The sequence below is a fragment of the Myxine glutinosa genome, chromosome 1 (assembly GCF_964187855.1).
Source record: "Myxine glutinosa chromosome 1, kmMyxGlut1.1, whole genome shotgun sequence".
NCBI classification, from domain to species: domain Eukaryota; kingdom Metazoa; phylum Chordata; class Myxini; order Myxiniformes; family Myxinidae; genus Myxine; species Myxine glutinosa.
This window is the reverse complement of record NC_136261.1, coordinates 278,283,408-278,297,832: the sequence shown is the minus strand read 5'-3', so window position 1 is coordinate 278,297,832 and position 14,425 is coordinate 278,283,408. Positions and strand designations below refer to the sequence as shown.

Genomic DNA, 14,425 nt, shown 5'->3' with positions numbered 1-14,425 from the left:
CTGGAAACTTGGAAAGAAGTGGACTTGGGGAGGGTTAATGGGGATATAAAATATCGTGTTTGTAGATGGAAAATGATCTGAAATGGTGGTGAACAGCTGTTTTGAAGCCCTGGAGGGAAGCATGAGATTTAAGATAATGTGGAAGATGATTCCACCAGCAGGAAATAGGAATCAATGAGTGGAAGTGGGCAGCTAGCACACAGCGTGCTCCCTGCAAAATTTTGGGGGAAAGAGAGAAAGAACGACAGATCATGGAAAGGGCAGCGTGTGCAAGACAAGAAGGCAGTAGAAGACAGAGACAGCATTTACCTGTCTGCGATAGGCCCAGAGACTCGTCTTCATCGCATGAGATTTCAATGATCTTGAAGGCCTTGGTTTTCATGGCATAAAGTTGGGCAAAGTATGAGACAGAAGTTCCACCCCAGAGGGAAGAGCAGCGTACTCCATCAAGCTGCGGATTAAGGTTTTGTGCGTGGATAAAAGTTCAGGTGTGCTAAGGAAAGACTTTGCACGATGACGACTGGCTATGAAGGCCAACTTAGAGGTGTGATTTGATCAAGAAAGATTATGACTGATAGTGAGACCCAGAAGTTTGAGAAGGAAGGGTTTGCCAGGTGGTCCATTCAGAGAGACAGAATGATAGTGTGAGATTTGTCTAGATTGAAAGGCTTTTTTTTTTTAAATACATGGGCTAAGGCTTGTGATAGAGTTCGCACACACATGGTCACCCACACTCACACTCACTTTCAGCAGTTGAGTGGGATTGGGTAGAGTGGGTACAGAGAGTGAGGGGTTGGGATAAGATTTGGAAGCAAACATATTATTGAGGCATTCGGCCTTCTCACGAACGGAGTAGGCTGTGGTGCTATTTGATGTGAGGGACGGAATGGATGAGGAGCATATTGCAGAGACAAACTTAGCAACGCACCACCGGGTTTTTGAGGAAAGGAACGAGTTTGGAAATTCAAGCTAGATGTTGGCCAGATGGTGTGCGCTCTGCCTCTCATGAGAGTGAACACACTTGTTGCGGACGTTGGGAAGTGATCTGAGGTTTCTTTCATTCAGATTTGCCTTCCAGCAAGAGAAGGCAAGTTGTTTCAAAGCAACTACCTCACCATGAGATTCAGTGTAGGATTGGGGGTGGAGGGGGTTGGGTATGATAACTGAAGGCAAGATAGGATGGATATGTGCATAAAGGTTGGTGGTCTTTCCGTCTTCTACCGACTCCTCTCTGGCATTGCCCCCCCCCCCCCAGCTCTCTCTGGGCTCTGTCCCCCAAATATTCCTACAGGTCGCACAAGATCTGTCTGCAACCCTCTTATGGTTAAACTGCCAAAATCAAGACTCACTGCTCACCTTCACTCCCTCATTCCTCTTTTCTCCCGCCTCTGGAACAAACTCCCTCACTCTCTTCAATCCCACTCCACCCTCCAGGTCTTTAAAACAGCTGTTCACCACCATCTCTTATCTTCCCCCATCCAAAACCTTGATCTTTTCTACCCCCGCTAATTTCGGTCTCCTTGTGTTTTATATCTCCCCCTTCCCACGCCTCCTCCCCCCAAGCCCTCTCCCTCCCACACTTCTCCCTGCTCTCAAATGTTGTGTTTGTGTGCTTCCCTTTCTCTCCCCATCTTGTCTTCCGCTCCCTCTTTTTATATATTTTGTTTGTCTGGTTGATTTGTTTGTGAAATAAATGTTAGCTCTTTCACGAGCCTCGATTCAGTATACAAAAAAAAGAAGAAAAAAAAAGGAGATCAGGTTTCTGAGGAAGATTAACCAGGTGGAGTTAATATCAGGGGAGGGGTAGGGGATACATATAGGAGACCAGTCCTGAAGTGAGATGATGGTTTGCAGTCCCCCCCATGAGGACCTGAATGATCTTCCAGCCTAAATAAAATTTGGTTACAAGAACATTTAGCTTTTGGAAGTGTTTATTTAGCTTTTGGGAAGGATAATGTGCAGCATTTACAAGAATAAGAATATTGTTTGGAGGGTAAAGTTGAGCAAGGAGTGAAAAGAAGAATGAATGAAATTTAACTTTTCTTTGTTACTTTTTTTCAGATGTCCTGATGATGGAGAAGAAGGGATAGTTGATAATGCGGAAGTAATTTCATAATTTAAATTTCGTGCTCCTTTTTGTACAAAGAGCACTGCACACATTGCAGCAGAGGTTTGCAATCTCGTAGTATACCTCTGCCCTGGAACCTTCGGTCTTCCCTGTCAGCTGATGTCTTTTCGTATTCTCCATTTCTTTTCCTTTAATTTCTATCAATTATATTTATGTATGAGTCTTTTATTTACACATTCTCCTGTTGAAAGCATTTGAGCCTGTAACTGTTGACTGCTTGTTGAGAGTTTTTGAATTGTACCATGACGACTTGTTGATGTGAATTTTTGAATTGTACCATGTGGTGAAAGCACGCTCTCCTTTTGGTAGGTGAAATACTGTAAATACTGCCAAAATCATTCTGTCACAGTTGGCTACATCCCAGTGCTTCTGCCTTTCCTTATTCCCATATTTCTAGAATATCTTGTAAAATTATATTTATCGATGTGATGTTTAACTATTTTTTTTACTATCTCCACCACCGAAGGTGTATGGAGGTCATGTTTTCACCCCTGTCTGTCTATGTGTCTGTTTGTTACTTGCAAAATCGAAGATTTTTCAAGTACGTATATTGGTCGGTTCCATTTGTGGTTCTGTCTGTTTGTCTGTCTGTCTGTTTGTCTGTCACCGGCCTACAGGTCACAATTCTAAACTGATCGTCACAAAACTTCACCACGTTGTATAAGTCGTCCCAATTGAGAAGCCTATTGATTTTGAGGTCAAAGGTCATCTGGAGGTAAAATTTCTAAAATCGCCATTTTAAATCCGATTGACTTGAAAATTGAATAGCGTTTGTATATCAAGTCACTAAATTGGGAAACATACTATTTTTGAGGTCAAAATGTCAAAAGTCAACTTAAGGTCACATTTTAAAAATCATCAATTTTCATCTAAAAAGCCGTCAATTCTCAACCGATTGACTTGAAAATTGAACAACATTTGCATATCGAGTCACTAAATTGAGAAAAATACTATTTTTTTTTAGGTCAAAAGGTCAAAGGTCAACTCAAGGTCAACCTTCCAAAATCATCATTTTTCATCTGAAAAATCGTCGCTTTTCTTCCTATTGACCCGAGCTTTGATCAAGATTGTCAATTTTAATCTTGATGAAATGGACAATTTGCTGTATCAATGGAATTTTTTTTCTTGGGGAGGAGGGGGGGGCGTATTTTGCAAGTATCGTGCTCCGCATGATGTCTTCTTGTTTGTTTGTCTGTGAGCAGGATATCTCAAAAATTGTGGACGAGTTATGACAAAACTTGGGGGATGAGTTGGTTAATTGGAAAGAATAAGCCGATTAGATTATGGTTCAGGTCCAGATGCAGATCCGGCCTATGAGCGGGATACAAAACATAAACTGTTCAGCCTGGTGGAGGTTTGCGCTCTACCAAGTGCCGTTCTAGTAAGATATTTTTTATTTTGTATAAAAGTAAAATGCGAGGTTAAGAGTTGCGTGAATGCATTTTTATGTTTGTGCATGCCAAAAAAAAGTTCTTTTTAATAAAATACACAAGACATTTTATTAAAGGTTTGACTATATAAACAATATTCAATACAAACATCTGAATGTTTTGTGAGTCACCTTATGGGTGGCCTTGGTGGTGGTCGAGTCTTTGGTGTCGGGTCTAAAGAGTCTACTCTTTCTTGCCAGGACTACATTGGTCGATTATTTTGAATTTCAACCGGAAGAACTGCTGCCCGGTCTCTCGTCATTTATAGTCTCTCGACCTTGGCTGCTGGGATGGGCAGAGGAAATAGCAGCATGTGGGAATAGTTAGGGTGAGCGTGGGGTCAGTGTGGGCCTGGGCAGATGGTGATAACGAGAGACAGACATCAACACCGGCCTCTTTGAACTGAGGCTTCTGTGGGCGGTCATTAAATAACTCCATAACTACACTAGTTAACCAACTTGATGTTTCCTGATTCACAAGTACATTGACCAAGTATAACGAAAAACTTTGATGCACGTTTTCAATTCTTGCTTACAAGACACATGTAAAGTCGAAAGAGCTTTTCTATAATTTATGCAGTCGAGCTACTTTGAGTCACGCAAACACTATTACAATAATTTTCCTTCCATCAGATTATATTATAAAGGTCATTAAAATAGCTTCCTGAACTGGCTTTCAAATTAACTTTCTTTCATTTTCTTTTGAACCAAAATTACTGTGATACTTTGACATTATTTGAAAAGTTCCTTGTTGTCTATCAAGCAACCAATTTGACGAGTACGTATAATAACTTGTACACGTACAACACGATGGAGGAATCAAAAAGTTTTCCCTTTTTCAAAATGGTTCAGAACCAAAAACACGATTTCACTTCCAATGGCACCAAGAAACACATCCACTGCTTATGTGACACTGGCTGGAAACTACAAGGGAAGGGATTAACATTTGTGCCCACTGGGTGTGGTGGGATTCCTTTATAGTCGGAGGAAAATTGTTGTGACTCCTTGTATACTCCTCTGATGAATTCTTATACAGTATTAATAAGAAATTCACCAACCCGCAACACTCAAGAATCCTCTTGCCTATACTGTACTTAATAACTTGGTAACTAACTAGCAAATTGTCGAGATTCCCAAGAAGCGCATTTATAAAGTGCTATTCATTTTATCAACTTTTAATTATCATTAGAATATTTTGCTGTGTTGATTTCACTGGTATATAACTTTCAAACTAGGGATCGCAAGGCTAACCCCCGCTCTTGCAGGTAAAATGGCCATAAAATGCCTGTTGTTGTTGTTGTTGTATAACTTTCAAACTAGGGACCGCAAGGCTAACCCCCACTCTTGCAGGGAAAATGGCCTTAAAATGCCTGTTGTTGTTGTTGTTGTCGTTGTATAACTTTCAAACTAGGGACCGCAAGGCTAACCCCCGCTCTTGCAGGGAAAATGGCCTTAAAATGCCTGTTGTTGTTGTTGTTGTTGTTGTATAACTTTCAAACTAGGGACCGCAAGGCTAACCCCCACTCTTGCAGGGAAAATGGCCATAAAATGCCTGTTGTTGTTGTTGTTGTATAACTTTCAAACTAGGGACCGCAAGGCTAACCCCCGCTCTTGCAGGGAAAATGGCCTTAAAATGCCTGTTGTTGTTGTTGTTGTTGTTGTATAACTTTCAAACTAGGGACCGCAAGGCTAACCCCCGCTCTTGCAGGGAAAATGGCCATAAAATGCCTGTTGTTGTTGTTGTTGTATAACTTTCAAACTAGGGACCGCAAGGCTAACCCCCACTCTTGCAGGGAAAATGGCCTTAAAATGCCTGTTGTTGTTGTTGTTGTTGTTGTATAACTTTCAAACTAGGGACCGCAAGGCTAACCCCCGCTCTTGCAGGGAAAATGGCCTTAAAATGCCTGTTGTTGTTGTTGTATAACTTTCAAACTAGGGACCGCAAGGCTAACCCCCACTCTTGCAGGTAAAATGGCCTTAAAATGCCTGTTGTTGTTGTTGTTGTATAACTTTCAAACTAGGGACTGCAAGGCTAACCCCCACTCTTGCAGGGAAAATGGCCTTAAAATGCCTGTTGTTGTTGTTGTTGTATAACTTTCAAACTAGGGACCGCAAGGCTACCCCCCACTCTTGCAGGGAAAATGGCCTTAAAATGCCTGTTGTTGTTGTTGTTGTTGTATAACTTTCAAACTAGGGACCGCAAGGCTAACCCCCACTCTTGCAGGTAAAATGGCCTTAAAATGCCTGTTGTTGTTGTTGTTGTATAACTTTCAAACTAGGGACTGCAAGGCTAACCCCCACTCTTGCAGGGAAAATGGCCTTAAAATGCCTGTTGTTGTTGTTGTATAACTTTCAAACTAGGGACCGCAAGGCTAACCCCCACTCTTGCAGGTAAAATGGCCTTAAAATGCCTGTTGTTGTTGTTGTTGTATAACTTTCAAACTAGGGACTGCAAGGCTAACCCCCACTCTTGCAGGGAAAATGGCCTTAAAATGCCTGTTGTTGTTGTTGTTGTTGTTGTATAACTTTCAAACTAGGGACCGCAAGGCTAACCCCCGCTCTTGCAGGGAAAATGGCCTTAAAATGCCTGTTGTTGTTGTTGTTGTATAACTTTCAAACTAGGGACCGCAAGGCTAACCCCCACTCTTGCAGGGAAAATGGCCTTAAAATGCCTGTTGTTGTTGTTGTTGTATAACTTTCAAACTAGGGACCGCAAGGCTAACCCCCACTCTTGCAGGGAAAATGGCCTTAAAATGCCTGTTGTTGTTGTTGTTGTATAACTTTCAAACTAGGGACCGCAAGGCTAACCCCCGCTCTTGCAGGGAAAATGGCCTTAAAATGCCTGTTGTTGTTGTTGTTGTATAACTTTCAAACTAGGGACCGCAAGGCTAACCCCCACTCTTGCAGGGAAAATGGCCTTAAAATGCCTGTTGTTGTTGTTGTTGTATAACTTTCAAACTAGGGACCGCAAGGCTAACCCCCACTCTTGCAGGGAAAATGGCCTTAAAATGCCTGTTGTTGTTGTTGTTGTATAACTTTCAAACTAAATGATGTTGACAAAGTCACTTGGTTAAGTAATGAATATTATCCTTATTTAGAATTAGAACTTCCATGTGGCAATAATTGTGTAATTCTCCCTGTCCCATCTCTCAGACTCTCCTTTATTTACCCTCTTCCCATTTGCTATCTCACCAAGACAGTCTTGCTCTTCCGAGACGACCTCACCTTATCCACAAAACTTCACACATTCTCTAAAACCATGCTTTTTTTCTTCTAAAGTGTCAAAGGCTCATAAAGAAGCTCGTGGATATATTGCAAGCAGGAAATTGGGAGACATCTGTGTACTTTTTACTAAGTGAATAACAATAACATTCGGAACCAATGAACAAATCAACACGGTATATGGGCTTCAACTTGAGGTCATGATATTGTAAGGCTCAAAGTGGGAATCCTCCATGATTATTTGTCGCTCTCTCTTTCTCTCACTTTTTCTCTCTCTCTCTTGCTCCCTCTCCCTCTCTCCCCCAGACCTTCTGGACCTACTGTCCCCTCCCACTTCCCTGTTCTGATCATTCTCGTTGTCCTTCCCTCATACTGTTCCCCCATTCTGGCCGTTTCCTTACTCTGACATTCTTCCATAGTTCTGCATTTGCCCTTCTTGCTTTACCTTCTTCTTCACAGATCATGTTGCTTTCAAAGGTCTGTCTCTGCATCTTCCTCAGCACAATACTCGGTAAGTAATCTTTCTTCACCTCCAGCTAATATGGAGATAAGTAAAGTGATGCTTGGCTCAATTGTTTCCTGGCATATTACAGGTTGGAATGAATTGTCCAACTTAAGTAAAACTGTTTAATTAACAACCACTGCCACATGTATTGGCACTCTCCACATCAGAATTCCACCAATTCCGGTGTACAACTTTCATTAACCCTTCCCTATATCCACCGCTTGGAATTTGAACTTTTATTCTTGGCTTTTGTTGGATGTGTGCTGTTTATTTCAGATTGAACTTTCATTTGAATTTGCCAAATGACAAGTGGGAAGGAATGACAATGAGAAGTTTGCAATTTCTCATTGCAGTAAAACCTTTGTACTATTTTTGGATGAGGTCAAATACGACTTATATTTTTTATTAAATATAATAGGCAAGATCCTATGACATGTTGATTTTATGAATGACTGTTTTGCCTCTTATTAAAACAATGCTGTTATTTTCAATCCAATTTTGTCACTTCCTTCATTTAAAAAAAAAATGCTACTGTTTGAAAGTGACCCATTCAGGGCTACTTATATATTATACTACTAGACTCGGTGTCGTAATGATTGGAGCGTCCGCACTAAGTCTGGGAGGTCGGTGGATCAAACCCCAGCAGAGTCATGACAAAGACTTTAAAAACCTGCTGCTTCCTTTCTTGGCGCTCATCATATAAAAACATAGAGCACGCGAATAAACAACGCTGGGACTGCAATGGCAAATCACCCAGTATAACCTTTGCCAAGAAACTGCTTCGGCAGCAGAAACGCTCTGTAAAGAGTATGGTACAATTGGTACATCAAATCAAATCAAATATATTACACTGATAAAAGTGGTGGGGGGTGGGAGGAAGGAAAACGAAAAGTTTGTGAAGTAAAGAGACAATTGCTTCTGATGTCATGTTTTTCGTATTTTCAAACATTTTGATCTCTGACCATACATTTGGATTCTGTCCCGATCGCTTATCTCTGGACATGCTCCTGTCATAGCAATGGATGGAAGCCCTCAATACCAAACAAGAGGTTTGGACCGTCTTCCTGGACATATCTCAGGCATTCGACACAGTTTGGCATTCTGATTTGCTTGCTATCAATGGAACCCTCTCCTCCACTATCCCAATACATACTGGAGTTCCCGAACACAGTGTGTTTTCAGCCGTCTTGTTCTTCATCTGTATAAATGACTTCTCCAAAGCTCTAGAAGATCCTCTCTTCCTTTTTGCAGTCAAATCCACATTGTGTCGTACAGTACCGCATCACTCTGCAAGCCAGACAGTAGCTGTGTGTGTGTGTGTGTGTGTGTGTGTGTGTGTGTGTGTGTGTGTGTGTGTGTGTGTGTGTGTGTGTGTGTGTCTCTGTGGTCCGATAAATGAAACATGACCTTCAATCCTGAAAATTTTCACATCTCACACTATCACTCCAGAAGGATCGTTATACGAACCCACTTGTCTATTTCCTTGGTAATCCACTGGAAGAGGTTCAATTTCCTGAAATTCTAGGACTCGCCATCAGCCATGACCTTTCCCGGGCTGATCTCCAAAGCCAACCACAGATTGGGCATCCTCCATAGATCCAGTCTTTCCTCGGAAAATCAGAGCTACTCTGTCTAAAAAGCCTTTCGCCATAGCTCAATGGAGTACTGATCTCTGCTATGAGCTGCCACTGCAGCATCATATCTGTCTCTCCTGTATTCTGCGGAATCTAAAGCTTTCAAAATTATTGGATTCTTCTATGATGAGGCCAGAGCACAAGGTCTGTTGACTGTTGCTCTCGCATCACAGGCAGATCGGTGGTCTCTGTTTTCTACCATCTACTCTCTGATATTGCTCTGTATGCTATCTCAGTCTTCCACCCCTTCCTATATACAGACTTGGCATTTAATATGGAATATTTTTTTTGTGGGGGTGAACTTACTTTTCAAGATGTCTTAGAACCAAAAGTTCATTGGAATTATGTTGAAATTATTCTAGATTTTGTTAATGTGACCTTTAAAAGAAACAAAAACCACATTTGACATTTCGAAACAAATAAATTGATCCTTGAAAGTGATGTAAACTGATATCGAACTCAATTCATGGACAGTACTGTGTTAAACTTCTGTACGTTTTCCAGAAGTATCTCTTTATTTTGCACATTAGCCAAAAATTTTTTTAACAAAAACAAAAGTTAAATTACGACTGGGATTACGGACAGTAAAATTACAGTTCAGTACTTCGTGTAACCCCCATGAGCATTCAGGAGAGCACGTACACGTTGAGGCATGCTGTTCATGAGATTTGCCAAGGTTTGGACAGGAATCGCTTGCCATGCAGTGACAATAGCCTGCTGCAATTCACGCACAGAGGTCGGCTGCTGGTCCAAGTGGTCGATTTGACGCGTTAATTCTGCCCACAAGTTCTCTATCGGATTCATATCCGGGGACATGGCAGGCCACTCCATATGCTCTACACCATGGTCAGAAAGAAAGTGTTGGATCATGCGAGCACGATGAGGCCGTGCATTGTCATCTTGGAAGACAAAGTTTCCTCGAAAGGCTGCATGAGCAAATGGAAGCAATGTTTCTTCCAGAATGGCCCTGTACTTCAACTGGTTCAGGATTCCATTCAGAACAACCAGGTCAGTTTTGCCCCCTGCATGAAAAGCAGTCCAAACGGTCACCCCACCACCTCCAGCTTGGACTCTTGGCACTATACCATCTTTGTTGTAGGCTTCATGGACTTGTCTGCGCACTCGGACGTGGCCATCTTGACGATAGACCAGAAATCTAGACTCGTCACTGAAGATCACGTGATTCCAGCGTCCTGGCTGCCATTGACGGTGCTCTCTGGCCCACTGCAATCGGCGCTGGCGGTGTTGTCTGGTCAGGCGTGGCTTTCTCAGGGGACGCCTGGCACGATAGCCTGCTTGAACCAGTCGTTAGTTGACTAGCCTTCTGGATACAGGCACATTTGTCAGTTGCTGCCACTCAGCCCTAAGCCGATTAGCTGACTTGGTACGGCCATTGCGGACTAACCGGTGCAGCTGGCGATCATCCCTCCTTGCGGTTCTTCGGGGACGTCCTGGCCTCGGTATTGGAGTAGGGACACCCCTCTGAGCATTTCCTTTCAGGATCTTTGACACCTGACCTTGAGTGATGCCATACTGCCGAGCAATAGCACGCTGTTTCATGCCGTAATTTCGTAAAGCCACCACTCCATGACAAACGGCATTGTCGAGTTGACGGACCATCTCCAGAGGAAGCGGCAATAACTTTTGTAGACGTGCAGCAGTTGTTTTCCACTGATACAGAACGCAACAACCCTTGTATACCCGACTGTGAAGCCAATCATCAAATGCACCTGTCCATACATTTTGCCATGCCACCTGTCATATAATCCTGTTGTTGACTTCTTGCTGCGACAGACAATCAGAGACATGGTTCTTTTAACAAATAAATCACCAAAGTGTGAAAGAAACTCACCAGATTGATATACTGAGTTAAGAAAGTAAACCCAAGTCAAGAAAAAATATATATTCCATATTAAATGCCAAGTCTGTATATTCTAAGGTGCACGCATTCTTCCATTGACCACCTCCTAGTTAAGCTTTCAAAATCCAGGTTGACTGCACACCTCAAGTCTTATTACTCATATCTCCCATCTCTGGAAGCATCTTTCAGAGGAAGTTGTGTCTCACTCTTCCTTCCAGGACTTCAAACAAGTAGTACACCACCAATCCCTGGGCATCCCCAATCATGACCCATCATCTTTATTATCTCCATTAACCTTTCCTAACTCAACCATCTTACTAATTTCAGTGTTTCCCCCTTCCTCCTCTTCTCTTTTCCTGTTCATTCACCCCCTTGATGTTTGTCCCTAGGTCAGCTTTGCATTGCTCTTCCATGAGCCTTGCTGCTGTGAAGAAAAACAACAACAAACAAACAACAATCTTGTTTCAATTTTGAATATTATCTTCTTCAATCTTGAATTGAAATCAATTTCAATCTACAATAAGTGGGACTAGCCTCAGCAGCCTTACCCAACTGATAGACCCATCAAGGACAGGTGATGGGATTTGATAGGACTGGAGGACAATATAACAAGAACAGTCCCAGGCTGATGGAATGGTATCGGAAGGGCCGTCCACCAGAATGACGGAATCCACCATAGAAGTGCTGTGACATCATCCAGCAGAGTGAATGCGTTGAGAAAGATTTACCTACAACTAGGCCAACCAAAATTAATGTCAGTTGTACATGTACATTTGAATTATGCAATCACAAGTGCAAGACATTCTTATTATGACTACAATATTTGTGACATTGCACAACACAAAATAGTGACAGCAACAACACAAAATGGGCAGTGTTACAGACCAGTATAAAATTTAATTGTGCTTTGGTGAAGGTTATCTTAGCTGTTAAATGTCCTGTTAAATTACAACAACCACAACAACCAACAACAACAACAGCACCAATAACAACAACACAAGGAATAAAAAAGGTACAACACAAGGAATAAAAAGGCAGTTCGAGAACGGAAGAAGGATATAAGACCAATGAGAAGTTTTTTTTAGAGCTGGACCTGTTTTCTAGAGCGGCCACACTCTGTATTCAAGCGGTGCCAATCATACCCAGTAAAGTAGGAATCGGGGGTCTCCACTATGCGAACCTGGAAAGGTTCAGGGACTCACCTATTCCCTGACCACGACAGACCAACTTCAACCGGCTGTGCATTGGTCTGGAGAGTTTCAGCTTCGCTTCTTATATCATACCCTGTGAGGTATTCTTTGCTCAACTCCCTTTACTTGTGGAATCTACTTGTCAGACATTGCACTGCTGGTATCTCAGCGACAATTTCAAAGCTTGCATTCCCTCATTGGCACCATTTTGGGTGATTTACGTGCCATTTTCAAGAAGGGACACAGCTGGTTGACTGGCGCATACCATCGGAGCTTATTCGTCCCTCCTATTCTTCAAGTAACACATCGTCCTTTCCAGCTTGGAGTTCCCATCTTCATCGTCTGTGATACAGCTTTACCTATGGGCTCAGATTCTTCTCCATGCTTTGGTAATATGAGGACTTCACCCTTTGAGGACTTGTAAAATACGACTGTCTAGTCGGCTTCATCTTGTGCACACTGTCCCTGAACTACATCCTTTCAACCTCGTCCACCGCCAACCTTTGACCCATTTATATAACCTGCTGCGGTTTACTGGACGAACTGCTTGCTTGAGCTAAGTTGCCACATCGAGAGTCACGAGTTAGCTTAGAGCTGCATTGTTTTCTGTAACGTTTTTAGTTACAGTATTTCATTTGGGGGTTCTTAGGAAAGTCATTTAGTTTTGCACCAAGTCATTAAGTCATTCCATTAAGTCATTAAGCTACATCCAGAGAGATGGCCCTGACCATTTAATTAGTATTATTGTGCTTAAGGTAGACAGTAGGGATTAATAAATATTCCTTGTAAAGTTACCCTTATGTCTCCTGTTGACTGTTGTATGTTGGTTTCACCCATAAAACAACACCAAGGGCACATCAGTGTCATTATTTATTTTTTGCTGTGAAACCCTCTGGGCTACCGATGCACTTGCTGCGGTGCCCTGAGGTCGACACATAACAACAGACAGACAGATACCGACCCTTTTTTTTTTTACCATAAATCCAGATCAAAAAGTAAATGGTAGTCATTAAAGAAAAAAGGTTTACATAATATATCTGATCCGTGTAAAAGTCACGCATGCAAAGCCACGTTACGTCTGTGGGGATAGGATAAGTTTTTAACTTTTCCTATCCATTCATAAGCCAGTTTAATTCGAAAAATAGTTTATAGTGCCAATCTACAGGTTCTTCAAGTTCCAGCATACAGTAATATGGAGAGATATGAGAAGAGAAGAGCAAACACTGCACTCTGTACTGGTACATGACACTATATTCGGAACCATTGCACTGTCTGCAGTCATCAATATTCATATCAAGTTCTCCCATATAGGAAGTACTCTCTGAGTGAAATGCCTCTGTTTCCTGCTCTAAGCAAAAACACTCTCCCACTTATAATATCCGTTTCTGCTTACTTTGGATCCACATCTATTCCCTTCTGAGTGTGAAACAAGTGTGAACATTTTTGTTTATGGGATCACTTCGTTTGTTCATGGTTTTTGTTGGTTTTTGGTTTTGTTTGAACGCCTAAAAACATTGAGCTTAGAGGTATGAAGATAGCTTAAAGGTATGCACATACCATCGACTTAGATGGAGATATGACATCAGCTGAATGGACCAAATGCCCCAATTCCAGTTTGACTTGTTTCTTACATTACTTCGTTTTATATGGAAAAATGATGGCTATGGTGACGATGCAAAATTATGAAAACAAAATGATGCAAAAATCCACCAGCAGCTGCCTCAAGCCTTAACCAAGAACTTACAATGATCCACTGAGCCATATATGGAAAGCTACAGATATCTTGCTTGGCTGGCACACTGTATCAGGAGAAGACAGCCTTACTTGTAGCCTTTAACACATAGCTTTGTGCAACAATCTTTCACAACAAAATTTGGGTAGAAATTTGCAAAAGAGAATGCAACACATTATGTCACTGAAGCAGCCAAAAAGGCTTCCTGGACTTTGGGATCAGGAGGTGCATTCGATGCACATTGACCAAACGCACATGTTAGCAGCAATTACATATTCTGTCAAAGTTCATATCCCGCTTCATTACTAGCTTTTTATGCTCGCGATTGAGCAGAGAGGCGGAATGAAAAAGACAAAGAAAATGAGTGCAAAACATTGCAGTAGGTGGTTCATATGTCTTGTTACCCCCATTTCCATATTGAAATATAATCCGACCTGAAGTATATTTTAATAACATACAAAGGGTGATTTGGCCTGCGTCGTTCTGAACGTTCTGCAAATCGGATACTTATAATACTCCAAGAAACAAGGTTTTTAATTTTATTAATATGGTGCAAATTATATACAAGTATATACCGTGTTTACTCGCGTTTTTGAGAGGATTTTCATTGCCTAAATGTGGGGGGTCGTCCTATGCACGAGTAATGTTTTGTGGGATGATTCTGCAGGTCATAAACAAGGGGAAAAAAGTCGAAGCAAACAGTCTGGGTAGGGCAAAAACGACA

General features: G+C 41.8%; 1 protein-coding gene across 2 annotated transcripts in view; it reads left to right on the top strand.

Moving 5' to 3' along the window:
* Positions 1 to 3,697, top strand: part of LOC137437856 (adhesion G-protein coupled receptor G2) — a 126,714-nt gene extending 123,017 nt beyond the window's left edge. For both annotated transcript variants that reach the window (XM_078766338.1, XM_078766333.1), the window contains one exon: positions 2,062 to 3,697. The gene's annotated coding sequence lies outside the window, so the exon portion shown is untranslated. The remainder of the gene's footprint in view (positions 1 to 2,061) is intronic.
* The last annotated feature ends 10,728 nt before the right edge of the window (positions 3,698 to 14,425 follow it).